This window comes from Manis javanica, chromosome 1 (assembly GCF_040802235.1).
Source record: "Manis javanica isolate MJ-LG chromosome 1, MJ_LKY, whole genome shotgun sequence".
Lineage (NCBI taxonomy): Eukaryota > Metazoa > Chordata > Mammalia > Pholidota > Manidae > Manis > Manis javanica.
Window position 1 is genome coordinate 98924156 of NC_133156.1, and position 16206 is coordinate 98940361.

At 42.4% G+C, this 16206-nt stretch overlaps 1 long non-coding RNA gene across 4 annotated transcripts in view; it reads right to left on the reverse strand.

The window, feature by feature from the left end:
- LOC108384545 (uncharacterized) overlaps positions 1–16206 on the reverse strand; it is a 758195-nt gene extending 741989 nt beyond the window's left edge. For all 4 annotated transcript variants that reach the window (XR_012130751.1, XR_005063373.2, XR_012130744.1 and 1 more), the window contains exons 1-2: positions 15428–16206; positions 14739–14824 (exon numbers count right to left, since the gene is read on the reverse strand). This is a non-coding gene — a long non-coding RNA (uncharacterized lncRNA). The remainder of the gene's footprint in view (positions 1–14738; positions 14825–15427) is intronic.

A 16206-nucleotide genomic window follows, 5' to 3' on the forward strand; every position in this document is an offset into this window, starting at 1 on the left:
GAGAATCCCACTCTAAAGAAGGATGCAACTCTGAATTAACCATTTTAATGCATTCAGATCAACACTACCATTTAATCTGTGAACACAGATTCTCCTACCTCTGTTGAATGGGTAGTAATGAATGGAGGTCAATATAAGGGAAGTCTTCAGAAAGAGGTTGGTGCTTGACAGGTTTCCAAACACCAACAGGAGTTTTGCAGAAAGTAAAAAAAGCAGGACGGGACAATGAATTGCCTATAAGGAATTATGGAAATTGGAGAAACAGAATGTGTGCAGGAAAATACAAGGAATTTAGAAAGGTTGAAAGAGAACCTGTGGGGCAATGGTCAGCCATGAAGAGGCAGCAGGGCTCAGACCATGAAGCCCTGGATCCCTTCCTAAGCACCTTCCACTCCATTCTACTGGCAACAGAATATGGAAAGACTATAAAAAAGGAAGGGGGTTATTCAATTTGCTGTTAAGAAAGATAATTCTGATAATATTGAGGGAGGGCATTTATATCATCTCAAAAGAATTTCAGAGGTAAATTAAACTTTGTATATCTTGATGATCCCAAGATTAAAATAAGTCAGCTCTGTCAAACATTTCAATTCATAGAACATACAATAACCAGTTTTTCTGTAAATGCACAGAATATTATGGCTAAATTTAACATAACACTTAATGAAAACCATTAAGAGCCTTCATCAAAGAAGAGACTTTTGTGAGGGTATAGGCCTGTTATTTATTATCTAGTATTCACAGCACTTTACAATGCAGGCCTAGAAATAATTTAAACCACTGGTCATTTCCTCGGCTCTTAACTTCTTCAAAGCAGTATGATAATTCAGGAAGACTAAGGCCAGGACTCTGTCCAGAAATGTAGGTTTTCCCCACCCTGTCAAAGAGAGAATCAGTCACCTAGGTTTTTTGTTGAGACCAAGAACAATAGGCATCCATAAAACAAAACTGATTTTCCCAACTTGAAAAACTGTAATTCTAAAACTCCCTACATGAATCTGTGTAGCAAATATAAGATCTAGAGTCAAATCAATGAAGAAGGCAAGATATGAAAGTGAACATGAAAGGACAGACACAAAGACAAGAGAAGAACAAAGGACCAAAGAACTTGCTGTGCCTCCGTTTCCACGTCACCAACAATGAGCAAGTATCCCATTTTTCCTTTTGCCAGGATGTTCATAATAAGTGATGTGGATGGTGGGTAGCTAGAAGTATGACCCATTTCTAAAGAGGCACCCAGAGACTATCAGCCTATGTTCAAACCCTGCACCTTCCTTCAGCCAAGGCCTCACTCATTTTGGAGCCGTGGCCCACTTTGGCAGTCTGGTGAGACCTGGGGACCCATTCATTATTTCTATTTCCTAAATATTAATGTATTTAAATATATAAAATAAAATTATATTGAAATGAAACAACCAAAACACTGCAGAACTTTTGTGATATACTAACACATGTGCTTCTTTATCTGTGCACTAAATATCAAGACCTAGCAGTGACTCTGATAACTGGCGTAATTCTGATGCAGTGATGAGCATGAACGGTATTTTGAAATATCTGCAGCATTGTGAGGTAATACGAAAATATCGGTAGTTTCTATTTGTGACAATTCATACGCACTGGTAATACTGTTATAGTTTATTGCCTATTAACAGCTAACACATATGCTGAAGCTCAATCACAGGCTGGCGAAACTAGAGATGTAATTCACAAATCCCCAGGTGAGGCTACTAGCCACACTTATTAAGGTGTGACCTCCATGTTTCAATCAATTTCCTGGAAAAAAAGCAGCTCCAATTTCAAAGAATTCCTCAGATATCCATATGATAGAAGTTGCAAGTTTTTAACAGTTAATTGAAAACATGTATAATAACTAAAAGCTACCATGACTTTCAAGTTACTTAGAAGTACGTGAGATTTATAAATCACAACCCCCTCTGCATGTATTAGACCTAGAACAATGCTCATATACCCATGTGTGCATGACTTGGTATTATGCAGGCCACAGACAGTGCACTAAGCAGGTAAGAATTTGGAAAGCTGTTTTTTAAATATAACTGACATCTATTTTGAAAAGGAATATAATCCCAAGTCTGACTTTAGTTTCTTTGGGTGACCTTGAACAAATTAACTCTGATTACTCATCTGTAAAATGGGTATTAAAATTATATTGAGTTCTTAAGATTACTGTGTGTGGATAAAATGAAAGTTCCTGTGGCCAGGATTCTCACCTGGCCCTTGTTGGCTAGCTCACTACACACGTGTGGGCAATACGTTGCTATTGACTCTATATAAAGAGTCCAGTGCTCTGGGCAACATGGTGGCATGGCTGCAAGGCTGCAGGAGAGCAGAGCAGAGGCTGGAGTGGGGCAGAGCCGAGGACAGAGGCCCGGAAGACAACTGAGTAGGCAGAGAAGCCCAGAGGCAGAAACCGGCTTGCTCCATGCAGACTTGCTTGTGTGAACAGGATTTTAGTGACTGACCTGCCACGGTGGAAATAAAGTTGGGTATAACCGTTTCACCCCAAGAATGTTCTATTGTCATTTCTTTGGTCACATTGAATCCATAGCGAACTTGCTCAGGACTGAAAGCCATAGGCAAGACACTGTGAAAACTGAAATAAGAAGTGTTTTTGCTAAACAATGACCTATAAATGATTTAGTAGGACACAGAATCTATTAACATGTCCCAATCAGCATTTTTTTTAATGAAAAGAATAAAATGGAATATAGAAAAGTATATTATACAGTGTTTTGTGAAACTTTTGTTCCAAATATATATTTACAACAGTCCTGCTGTGCATTATTTTTTAACTGTGAGTCATTAAAGTTTTTTTTAATACTGAAATAAAACGTGAAGTGCATAGCATAAGGCATGGCACATAGCACATTACTGTTAATGATAACAGTAAACCTCTGGTGCCCGAAGGTCCAGAATTACAGCCTGAGAACAAGTCCTCTAAAGAAGCTACCTAGTGGCCTGGCCTGCTAGGAATCTGCGGAACCAGCATTTTCAACACTCTAATCTGGCAGAGAGACCAGAACAAGCCTTACCATGGAAAGATGAGAAAATGAAAGTATGACTCTAGGAAAACAGGGTAGAGTTTTATTTAGCTTTCCTCAAGAGACAGTTTGAATACCCACTCTGTTAACTACTGGCCACGTGACCTCATGCAAGTTATTTAACCTCCCTGGACCTCAGCTCCTGAAAAATGAAAATAATAATAGTAGTTACCTCAGAGTTGTCATGATGGTTAAATTAATTAAGCATGAAAAGTGCCTACTATGGGCGGTGCATAGTAAGCACTCAGTAAACATTGGATGATGTTGTAGTTGCTATTATTATTATTATTATTATTATTATTATTATACTGAGAACACAAAAATATACAAATCATGAGCATCTTCCTACCTCCTCCCTTAGTTTCAAATGACTTTTATCTTTCATTGTTATTCTACAGCAAAATACTTTTTAAAACAAACTTCTTTAGAAAGTTCTTTGTATACTACCATCTATATTCTTCTTTTCTCTGAAATCTGAGCTATTTTCCAGGGTTATTTTTTTATTTTTCTGCCTTGCATAGCTGGTTGAGGGTGTATGTTTATAAATAAACCATACACTGAAGTTTCATCAGGAGACCCAAAGGGGCTAAGCCAAGCTTTCTGGATGCACTGTTTCTTGCTTCCATGTGGAAAAGACCACATGGAATCGATGTGACCCATGCAAAGGACAGTTGAGCTTTTCTAATATTCAGACAGATTGGCCCCTGGATCAAACCGGGTACATAATACACCAGAGCCCAAACCCCTGACAGTGCTTGGTAACTGCCAGACTGGAAATAGATTTCCTGGATAGCTGCTGAGTTTCTAAATCACATTACACTTTTGTCAAGTCACGCAGATAAACAGTGGAATAATTTAGATCCTTAACATCAGGGGAAAGAATATACTCCAGAGAGGAATTAGCCTCTCCAAGGCTGTATTTATTCTATGTCCTCCCTTTGCCCCAGAAGTGCCACTTCAAATTGTAAGCTGTCCCCCATCCTTTGACTTATGGTCCTGCCCTGTTAGGACCTGCCATCCAAAAAGGGTTTGGAATGCCACCCAACATCCCAACCGAAGTCCTATGTCTTATGTCTACTTTAAGTCTCTAGATACAAACATTTCAGATCCAAAATAAATAAATTGCCTAAGGGGCCAGGCAGAATCTCATGAGAATGAATAACAGCAACCAAAAGTAGAGCCACAAGAAATGGACCAGAGCAGAGAGTGTTTTTCCCAACTTTTTAATATGAAAATTTTCTAAAATGAAATTTGAGGGACTTGTACAGCTGACCCTTGAACAATGTGGGGGTTAGGGGCACTAATTCCCCACCACAATTGAAAAACTGCATATAACCTTTGACTCCCCAAAAACTTGTTAGAGTCATGCTGCTCAAATTTATGTTGTTCCACAGAGAAGACAAGTAGTGATTCTATAGCATCTTACTATGCTGATGGACAGGGACTGTAATGAGGTATGTGGGGGGGACTTGGTGATGGGGGGAGTCTAGTAAACATAATGTTCCTCATATAATTGTAGATTAATGATAAAAAAAATTGGTCAACTGTATAACCAGTATCTGTACACTGACCACTTAGATACAATAACTGTTCATATTTTGGCATTGTCTATATATGTATGTATCCGTTTGGTCGTGTGTGTGTGTGTGCACATGCTGAACCATTTCAAAGTTGTCAATAACTATGACACTGCACCCCTACATATTTCAGTATGAGGACATTCTCCTATATAACTTTAACAGGGTGAGCAGACCCAGGAAGAATAAGAGTAATTCTTATTCTAATTTTAGTCCACATTCCAATTTTCCTCCTTATCCTAAAAATGGAAGCATTGTGTTTGATTGCTATAGGCCCTTTTACTATAGAGCAAGCTTCCTACCTCTCTCTCCAGTGACACTGGCTTTTGCATGCATCGGCCCAGCTGTCTATTACTGCCCCACAGTCAGCATCTGAGAGTTGTGACTGGAAGGGGCAAGAGAGGAGAAAGGTGCAGAGCACAGGGTAGCTGAGAGTCAAGTGGCCACCCCATCTCACTCAGACAGAAGGAAAAAGCCAGGCCCCAGCCCTACTCCTCCTCTCATCCACTTTCCCCACCCTTGAGCACTTTGGAGCCCCGCAGGCCTCCTTGCTGCTGCCCAACATGCTGACGACACATCTGGCGGGACATCTTGGCCCTGGCTCTTCCCTCCTCTCTGAATGCCTTCCTCCCTCACATCCAGATGGGTGGCCCCCATCTCCTGCAGGCCTTTGCTCAGGGAAACCTTCCTTAAACATTTTATTTAAACTTGCAAGCCACCATCCCCACATTATTTTTTCTTTACAGCATATTTTGCCATCTAGCTTTCTATATGTTTTACTTCTTTTGCTAATTGCTTGTCACACCACCTGAAATATGTGCTCTTCCAGGACAGGGCGTTTGCGTGATGTTCTCATTGCTGCATCTAGCTCCTATATTCGAACTAGGCTCTCATCAACCAACAAATATTTATTAAGACCCACTGCTGTGCTCCAGACACTAGCAGAGCAGCAAGACATAAGATGCACCCCACAAAGCTGACACAGTCACAAGGATAAAAGATACAGCATAGGGAATATAGTAGATAATGTTGTAATAAGCTGGTATGGTAACAGATGGTAACTGCGCTTGTCATGGTAAGCATTTTGTAATGTATGTAAATGTTGAATCACTATGTTATATACCTGAAACTATATAGTATTATGTCAACTATACTTAAATTATTTTAAAAAGCTGATACATTCTGGCTATCCAGTCCCTGATGCCCCAGACCAGTGGTGAAGCCACTGCTCAGCATTGACAACGGCTCTCAGAAGGCAGGTGAGGCTGCAGGACTGCCCAGAGCTACTCCTGAGCCCTGGCATTTGCTTGGAGCTAGGGCTAAACACACATCCCACTTCTGCTCTCCCATCGCTACCCCCCATCCCCGGACCACCAGCATGAATCCCATGGCTGTCTGTGCAGGTGACCATTCACCTGGGCCTAACGACTCCTCAGTGTGTCACAGTCAGAGTGTCCACTGCAAACTTGCCTCCCCCAGCAAATGACTGATTCACCACTTCCAGTCACCTATGCACCCACCTGTCCTCCTTGAGGCCACTGCACTGATCTAAGGAGCAAGTATGACCAAGCCATCACCTCAGCTCCAAGTATTCACTGGCACCCCTCCTCGCACAGGATATGACATAAGCACCTAGTCTGACGTATATACAAGACCCTTGATCTGGCTGCTCCCTCCACCACCCCATTGACTGCTACTCCCCACCTCACATTTGACAACACGAATTATGGTCAGTAGTTTCTGAAATAACCATGCTCCTCACACCTTGACTTTCTTTTCCTTCTGTCCAGCATGCACCTCTGCTCCTACCCCATTATCTCCAGACTGTGGTCCTGGGAAACTTCTATTCTTCCTTCAAGTTTCAACTTCTCTGGGAACATTTTCTTATGCCATAGGTGAACTTGGAACTCCTTTCTGGTATCTTCACACAGGGTATTTGTTTACAGTGAAAATCACTTTAACAATGATTCCTCACCATTATTTGTTTCTCTACCAGCTAGATCTCAGTGCAGTCCTGGAAGGCGCGCACTGTGAAGTGGCTTGGACCTTTACTTCTCCCTATCCACAGAATATTTGGCAAAATACTAGGTGCTCAATAAGTGTGTATGACTTGGTCTAAATAGCTCTATTGCCCTGGGCACAGCTGTTTATTGAGAGCCTTAAGGATCAGAGTTAGTGACCCTGATCTTCCCCATTCCGATTTTATGGCTCAGCCCTAGTGTTAATGGTAAATGTCCTCACTGTTTAGGTTTGCTAAAACATTATGTAAACCCAACACTAGGCAGCTGTTTGACTGGTGACAAACAATTCGACATTCCAGAGCATGCTGACCCTGGCCAGTTTGTTTTGTTTGCTTTTCACTAACAAAGAGGCTCTCATTTAAAGATCTCAAACTTAAAACACATTCTATGCCTCATCTTGCCCTTCTTCGTACAAATGTGTGTGAGAGAGAGACAGACAGAGACAGACAGAGAAGCCTTGGAATTAACCTGGCTGCTGTGCTGCAAGCTAACCCTCATGCCCTGACCCAGGACAAGGACTATATAACACACAAGTACTAGACAACAGGTCCAGAGGGCCATGCTGGGTTGCCAGTAGCCTTAGCAGACCACCTATTTCCAAAGTATTAACAAGCATGGACAGCATCCTTGCCAATTCTCTGCTCCATTTTATTTCCCTCTTACAGGCATTACTTTTTCCACCCATCTGAAACCAGACAGTTAGATCCTAACGTGGGGGTCCTGGTCAACACTCCAATAAATCGCAGCATTAGGATTTCTCTAAGGAGTTTAGGCTAATTTTCTACAACCTCATTTCTTCTACATTGTGAATATGCTTCTGTCTTTTCTACCTAGGACATGTTCACATGGCTATAATACCACTTAATGTTATTATTTATAAATTTTCAATCATTATTCGTCCTCATAAAAGAACCTGCATTCAGAGTGCCATGCAATGAGAGAGCACAGAAGGGCTCTCGGGCTGCCAGCGTACTCATGCTGAGCGTTGACAGACTTCAGGTTGAAGGTGAGTAAGCATTTCTAGCACAGTCGTGAGACTTCTTCCTCTGGCTGTCAGCATTGTTTCAGTTTGTCTAGTTTGAACCAAAGCCAGCTGAATCTCCTCCAAGTTCCACTTTTGGTCAGATCTCAGGAGACAGCCTGTCTCGTTGTTCAAAAAACAAATATCTGCCTGCATATCCACCACAACCTGGAGTCATGGCTGCTCACTGATGCCTTGTGACCCTACCAAGTGTCCCCCTCCACAGTGGAGGAAGGGTAGTGAGATGAAGTGCTGTAATCTCTACATCTGAGGTTACTGAAGCCTAAATAAGAGGCCCTGTGAGCAGACAGTGAGGTTGCAGCTGGCTTCCCTGTTGCACGACAAGTTTCTCCTGCCAAGTATTAAGATGGTCTTATTTTTCCCCCTATTTACTCAGGGATGTCTCTTCTCATGGACTCAGAGCACCCTTAATGGTCTGCCACTAGTTTGTGAGCATAAAATGGGCCTGATCAGTTCCCTGAAAAGACAGGGAACATGAGAAGACATATCTCCATTACAAGGAATTCATAATCCAGAGATGGAGACTAAAAAAAAAAAATTTAGTAACATTAAAAATAAATAGAGATAAGGGATTACTGCATTATACACACATATTAGGAACCTTTTGGTCAATAGGTTTTTCTGCAAATAGGTGAGATCATTTTCAGACTGGTATTTAAGATCTGTCCATGGAGGGGGCAAAAGTGGCATGGGATAGACTCCCTGCTTTAAATAATTCTCTTTTAAAACATGTAAAACATTTTAGAATTGAATTATAGTGGTTACAAATATTTTTCATTTAATTACAGTCTGACTTTTTAATTTAGTGTAAAGTTCCTCATCAAATTTACTGTATGTGTGTGTGTATATATGTGTGAGTTTCTTTTATACCAGGAAACTCAGAGCAAACTGTAATGCTAATGCTAATCTCAAAGTACTAATATAACAGAGGTATCTGGTAATTAATATTATAAACAACTTAGTAAAAGACAGGTAGGAGTGGATGAAAGAGCTTGGGCAATGGAGAAAGGAGGCATGAATCTGAACCTGCTCCTGTCTCATTATGTAAACTTGGGAAAGAATAATCATCCTTATCTTATGGGTGTTTTATGAGGAAAAGAATTAATGTATATAAAGCATATGCTGTTTTAAGCTGCCTGGGAGACTTTCGGAGGTTAGGTATGAATTATTAAAAACTATAATTCTGTGTTTAAAAGTTAGTGTTTAGTAACTAACTGTACTACCTTTAAGGATGAAATCATGCGCTCAGGCCTCATCTGGACATGTGATGACCAGAACACCTGCGGTGGAAGAGGTTAATCAAAACCAGGTAAAGTTTAGTTAGAAACAGTGGCTTGAAGAGTTGTTGTCTGTTTAATGGAGGTTTAAATCAGAAGGGGTATGTTCTGACAGAGGGAATGGAGTTCTGCATGAAGAGCACATAAGTGTGACTGGAAAGATAAGAAAAAGCTACACACAGAGAAAACACAGCCACCAACTCAAGGAGAAACCCTGAGGTCCCTGTGGAGAGATGGCATGGCACAGTGGAACGCTCACAAGCTCGACACCCAGCTAGTCACAAATGCCCACTGGTGTTTGTGCGACACAAGGCAAAGCATGAGAAGTCTCCAAAGGTCTGCCCCATCAGAGAAAATCGGTAAAACACCTACCTAGCACAGGAAATCTGTGTGAAATGCATGACACAATTCCCTATAAACAGGGACATCTGTCTAGTAAGTAGCTTATTTTATTTTTTAGTTATCATTAGCTATTGTAATCCCCTAACACCAGTGTGAAAGCAGCTCCCCAATGTAACAAATGAAAACTAGCCAACTACCCAGCCAAAACAGGAGCAGTACTGATGAAATAGAAAACAAACAACAGACAATGAATGAGCAAAAAAAATCATCAAAACAGAAAGGATGATATTGGAATATTAGGGAAACTTGTTTTGCTGGGCCCAAAAGGAGTGAAGTTTTAAGGGACCTGGTAACTAAACATCAAAAAAACAGAGTTCACAGCTACATTTTACAGCCTTCACTAAGTGCAGCCAAATTCCAATGCAGAATTGGCCAGATGGAAGCAGACAGAAAAAAGCTGGACTGCCAAACTAAGACTGTACACATCCAGTCAAAAAATGTAGTATAGCGCTGGATGAGAGCCTTTCTGTGGAGAAGAGTAATGTGCTGACATGGCTAGTGGGATCCCAACCCTCGGAAGGGGGTATGCAGGTAGAATCAGTGATGTGTTCTTTCCCCAGGATTCCCCCATGATGATCCACAGTACAACAGTGGTCACCAGCAGGACAGTGCCTACAGGCTGACCGCACCAACAGGCAGAGAAAAGATGTAAAACCGCAACTGCATTATACACACATTTTCCTTAAGAATTTTCCCACAGCAGTTTCCATTCCTGCAGGGACTGAGGAGTTGGGGTCATTTCAGAAAAGACATATCCCATTCACGGGTCCTGATACCAGGTCCTGGACAGTGGAGGCTCTCACAACATGTTGGAAAACAAGGAAACAAAAACAAGCTCCAGAATCACTTCAAGTAGTGATATCATGTCCTAAGTCCTACAAAATAAGAATATACCATACACACTATTATACAGGACCTCCCTGTGTTCTCTCAGCAGCTGTACTATACCTAGCCTCAAATTGTGTATTCCAATAGAAGGAACTTTAAATACGTCTTCTTAGAACATTTTTGACATGGCGCTACAAATGGCTGAGCTCTGCTCACACAAACCAAACAAACATCAACTATAACCTAAGAGATCTGGGCTGCTACCTTCCTATTCTCGGCATATTTGTTGAATTAATTAAGCAAGGAGACCATTAGACTGCAGTGGTTTTAATGTCTTAGTGGCCTCATAAGCAAATCCAAGCCTAAGCCTGTAAATGCCTCAAGGTTAAGCCAAACACAAAGAGCCCCTAGGCTCTTCCCAGGGAAACAACCACCTCAGCAGTGGCCCATGGGATCGTTTAGGTGCTTGCTCCTGAAATGTCTCTACAAATCTTTCCCCAGAGCTCCTAACTCCCTCTGGTTTATCTCTGCCCAACTAGAACCCACATTTGCTCAGGTAAACTCCAGCATTTTCCTATGCCTCAGCTTATCTTTCAGCATCTCCAAACTCAGTCCTAAACACCATTCTAGTTTATTGTCATGTTCTCTCACATTCAAAAGAGGAAAGTGTTTCAGAGACCCATCTAGCCCGCCCCACGCCCCCTACCCTGGCACCTTGTAAAATAAGGGAACTAAGACTTAGAGAGGTTGAGGGACAGCCATGATCATAATGTTGCTAATGTTAATCCCTCTGGGAAGCTGACCAAATAACTTTTAACAAGTTCTAACTATATCCATGCAGGTTGCCAGTCCTCAGCAGGTGTGAATGACCAATGCTACTCAGTTATGATTGATGGAAAAGTTACAATGAAAGTTAAAATAATGTGTCATGTTCATTCACATGAGAAATCTATTCGTTCGAGGACTGCCACAAATGGCTACAATTTGGATGTTCATATCAGACCAACAACAGTTTGGAAACAGGAGTATTTTTAGTTACATCAAGCTTTAGTGACAGTGCTCCAAGCACTTCACATACCACAGAGAAGCATTTTTAAAATTATCATTTTATAGGGCTGTATTTTTAAAAAGCAACATTAAAAATATTTCACTAAAATGAATATTTCACCAAAAGACTAGAAGTCTGATACCTGATTTCGGGTTCCTATACATCCTCACCTGTCCCTTGCTCTCCAAGCCACCAGCAGACCACACTGGATTCTGGCCGAGCACGAACGGGCAGGACCCATCATTTCACTGCTCACCCTGCTGGCCTCTTGAGAAAATTGTTTTGGTCTCTCCCTGTGCCTCTCTGCCACAAACCTGCAAGTCCCTCTCGGAGGCTTAGTGGTCCTTCTGTTTGCCTTGAACGGACTTACTTTCACGTCTGCTCTAATACCAACAGCAAAGTGATTCCACATTACAGCTGAAACCCCACCCAAATCCACATGAAGGAGTGGGACATTCCAGCACCTACTACAGGTACCAATTTATCAGGACAGTACACTAAACCAACATGGGAATAAACCTGCAGTACACTGCCAGTGACCTCAGATGTCAGCCCACTCCTGTCTCCCACCAATGTGCATATTTAAAAGTATCCCACAAGGTATCGCCCTTCCCTGTGGTGCGCACCATTGAGTTCAATGGTTTTCTCACAGACTGAGTGTCAGCTCTTGAGATGAACTGACACAACAGCCATGGTAGTCACCGAGGGGTCAACAAAACACAGAACTATAGGAGGAAGTGGGAGTATTATTAGTTATTATTATTATTATTATTATTAATTATTATTAGTTGGAGCAAACAGGTCACATTAGTGTTTCAATTTGAAGCATTCACCTATGATGTCTATGAAATTGTCTGGTTTGGAAAAAAAAACTTCCAAAAAGAGAGAGAGAACATGCTAAAGAAAAATAGGGACTGTTTTGCTATCATGGAAGTAAAAAAATATATTTTTAAATGTAATTTAAACAAATTACTACTGTTCATGTAATTTTTCCTATAATCAGAAAGTTTGTGAAAGACAATTTCAACTAAGTCTAAATATTATGCTATATTCCAGATATGTAATAAACCTTAATTTTTAAATATCAACCCATGTACACAATTTTTTAAAGAGAAAATCAGCTTCTCCTCACACTAAATGACTATTCGGCAAATAGTTTAAAAATATCCACTTGAAGGCTGCTAAATTACTGCCTTGTTCCCAGAATCCTACCTACCTGTGCTGGCCCCGCCCTGGCCTCAGCCCCATTAGCACAGACACACGTAAAATTAACGCAGCTCTTCTCGTGCCGTTCCCTCTTCTCCATCACAAAGTTGCCCCCTCTTGCCATTTCTGTCACTTCTCCTGTTTCAGAAGCAGAGGTACCTTTCCGTCCCTGTTTCTTCCTCAGCTCCCACAAACAATTTTGGTTTTATCCATCATTTCCTCCCTTCCCTCTTCAGTTTCCTGTTCTTCAGTTAAATCCTTCCTTTTGGGTAACACCTCATGGAGCCTGAGTCTCCTTACCTTGACACACCCATTGTCTCCTCTTCGGCACCCTGATTGACTGTCTTTCTCTTCTGCATGTCATTCTCCAAACTTTTGAAGGAATAGTCTACTTGATAGAGTAAATGACCTATATTTCCTCACCACTTCCATTTTCCTTGACCAAAGGCACAGACAGGCAGCAGAAATGTGAGAAGGAGATTGGGTACAACTGAGGCAAATGGGGCAAACTGGAGGGGGCAAACCCCCACCGCCCACCTCCCAAATGCCCTCCCACCACACCCCCAAACAGGGGTTCCAGCCAGCATCCAGCCCAGGAGGAATGGAGGCCCTAGGTAGCTTATGTTTGGGATTTGGGATTTTTATGTGAAATCTAACCATTTTTAAATATTAGCAATTAATTTTTTAACTATTGAGGACCAAATAATATACCTCTTCTGGTTGGATTCAGCCTATGGCCCTACAATTTGCAAACTGTGCAAACCCAACACTCTCCAAAATCAGTTCTCTTAAAAGTTATTGGTCACAATACAGCTGCCATAAACAGTGGTCTTTCTCATCTCACTTTCTTCAGTGTTGGGAGATGGGCACATTTTAGCACAAACTCCTGTGTTAAACTTCCATAAAGAAGATTCTGTGACTCTATGTCTCTTCACTGTCTGTCATGTCTCCTCTTAGGATGTCTCCCCTTAGACTTATCTTGCTTGATTATTTTCTTTTTTCTCTTTCAAAAACATCTAATTGCAAAGATCACCTAATATTGGGGCTTCAACTATTCCCACTACAGAGCTCAATTCCCAAAAATATCCCCAGCTTCTCTCCTCAACTGCATTCTCAAACTTCTGCGAATTGGTTGCAAGAAACCCCAAATGCCCTGTGCTGACTCATCCTCTTCCTCAGCACTGTTGCCACCAAATCCACTTATTCCATCTCTTTCCCTTAGCCAACCAGCCTGAAAACTTCACCAATTGCTCCCTCTATTCTGACACCAAATCAGTCCCCAGTTCTCTTCTGGGACCTCTGCAAAATCTATCATGAATGTCTTCACCTCTTCTTTCTTCCTCCTTGAGTCTCACCAGCTCTCAGCTGGGCAATTCAGCCCAGCACCTGCAAACCCATCTCCAGGCCCAGGTCCTTCATCTCTTTACCTCCACGCTGCTGCCAGATTTATCTTCCTGAAGGACTCTAGTCCTGGCACTCCTGTGCTCAAAACAATTAAATGGCTCCATATTGCTTACACAAAATGTAACTCAAAGCCCTCACCAGCTGACCCTTCCCGACCCTTTCAGCCTGGTCACTCTCCACTCCCTTTCTAACACTGTGCATTTCAACCGAATTTACAATGTGTTCCCTAAACAAAGCTCAATCTCTCAAACCCCTCTCCTGCATGAAATATCCTCCCTTCCCTCTACCGAAATCTGAAATGGCAAGCAGAGTCTTTTTTTTAATGTCCCAAATGTGTCCTGACTAATGTAATCTTTCTCTTTTCTGAGATCCCATAACCCCATATGCATTCCCCTGGCAGGACTTAGCACAGCTGAGCCTCCATCAGGATTCATGTTGCATGCGCTATCTCAGTAAAATGGTGGGTTCCTTGGGGTGGCAGGCTTTGGGTCTCATTTGTCTCAGACCCCTCACAATGCTGGCACAGTGACTTCCATCTGTATATTTAAGGACCAGATGACTGGGCCTATCTCAAGACTGCCTGTAATCATAATAATAATCACATCACAGGTTTTCTCCACCTGGAGTTGAGTCTAGTAGTATAAGAAAGTGAGGCCTGCTTGTCTTGGAATGAGGATGATACATATGCTGTGGGTACAATTTCACATTTCTCATTTTAGCTTGACACTGGCTCATGTCAAGTGAACTTTAACTGCTATTTTTAGTTTCCTCTCAACTGGAGATGAGAGCTATTGCTTGGTCAACAGGATAGCAAGCTCCTTTGTGTCAAAATAGTTCTCTCACCCTGCCCCTGCCTCTCCATCCCTTGTATTACCTTAGACTTGTCCTCCTCCAAGATTCAGCCCACAGCATCTGATCCACAAAGTTGGCTTTGGACTATGAAGTTTTCATTCCATTCTCCTTAAAGGTAAATGTAGTATTTTTTATTGAAACAGGAATACATCCCACATGGTTAAAAATAATTCAAAAAGAACAAAATATACTGAATGAAATTTTCCTTCTGACACCATATTCCTCAGTTGAGGAAGTCTCTCAGTCTCCTCAAAGACAAACACTGGACCAGTTTTGGGGGTACACTTCCAGAAGTTTCCCTTTCCTTGCAAATGTATATAAAATATAATTACTTTTTTTTAGAGAAAAAAAGAATACAATGTACACTCTTGTGCTACCTGGTTTTTGTTCCTGACAATATTCAGTAACTTGTAAATCTAAATAAATACATGCAGAGCCCTTAAAATGGTGTCCGGGGCCATAGTAAATACTAAATAAACAACTCTTCACATGCAGCTTCCCCAGACTCAAGAGTTTATACCACTTAGACCTCAGAAGCACACAGGAGAACACTGTGGTTCTGCTGGACAAGAAATCAGAGGTGCTTCTTCCCACTCACAACTCCAGAGACAGCCCTCCTGCAGACTTGGCTGCCACCTCTTCCCCTTGCGTGGCATTTGCTGGAAACGTTGACACCAGAGCTCGTTCTCTCCTCAGTAAAATCACACCTACCTCCCTCTGATCCTGCCAACTCTAAATACATGGAGGAGTAAAGGCTTCATAAGGGCTTTGCTGCAACTCCTTTCAGAAAACTGAGAAAAACACCATCTTGCACTTTGATTGCATGGTAACAAAAAATAAGTTCACTCAGATATAATAAGCAGTGTTGAATTTGCACCCCTATCAGTTTTGCCCAAGTTGGCTCAGTTGTGTTCCAGGTCATGGGGTGTTTCTAGAGGATAACGTGGAGTCCCTTGCATTGAGCTCCTGTCCCAAACTTCTCCGACTCCTCTACTAGAATAATTCACAGGTGGTGCAAATTACGGGGCTCATCCGGCGAGGGCAAGGCTGCGTGGTCGAGCGGCTTTGGGAGCCGACCTGGGAAGGCTCTGTTCCCCTGATACGCAGTTTTTAGTTTGGGCGCCTGCGTCGGAAAGCTGAGGAACTCATCCTGGGTTCCGTCCGTCTTCAGCTCCCCAGCGGGGCCCGCGGCCCTTCCCGCCGCCCCGTCTGCCCACCTGACCAGCCGTCCGCCTGCCGTGCTTCCGACCCTCGTACCCAGAATGCACCTCGGCAGTCGCGCCACCGGGTGGGGGCTGGGTGGGGCGGCCGCGCCGGTCGGGCTGCGCGAGAGCGCCTGGAATACCGAGCGCCTGCGTCGTCTGTGGAACGTGCGAGAGCTTGTACGAGGCTGCGGCCCCGAGGGAAGCTGGTGGCTTAAACAAACGCTGACCTCTCCTCAGCAGATAGCCGTCCGTTTAAATTCACTCTCCCCAGAGACTTCAAGCACG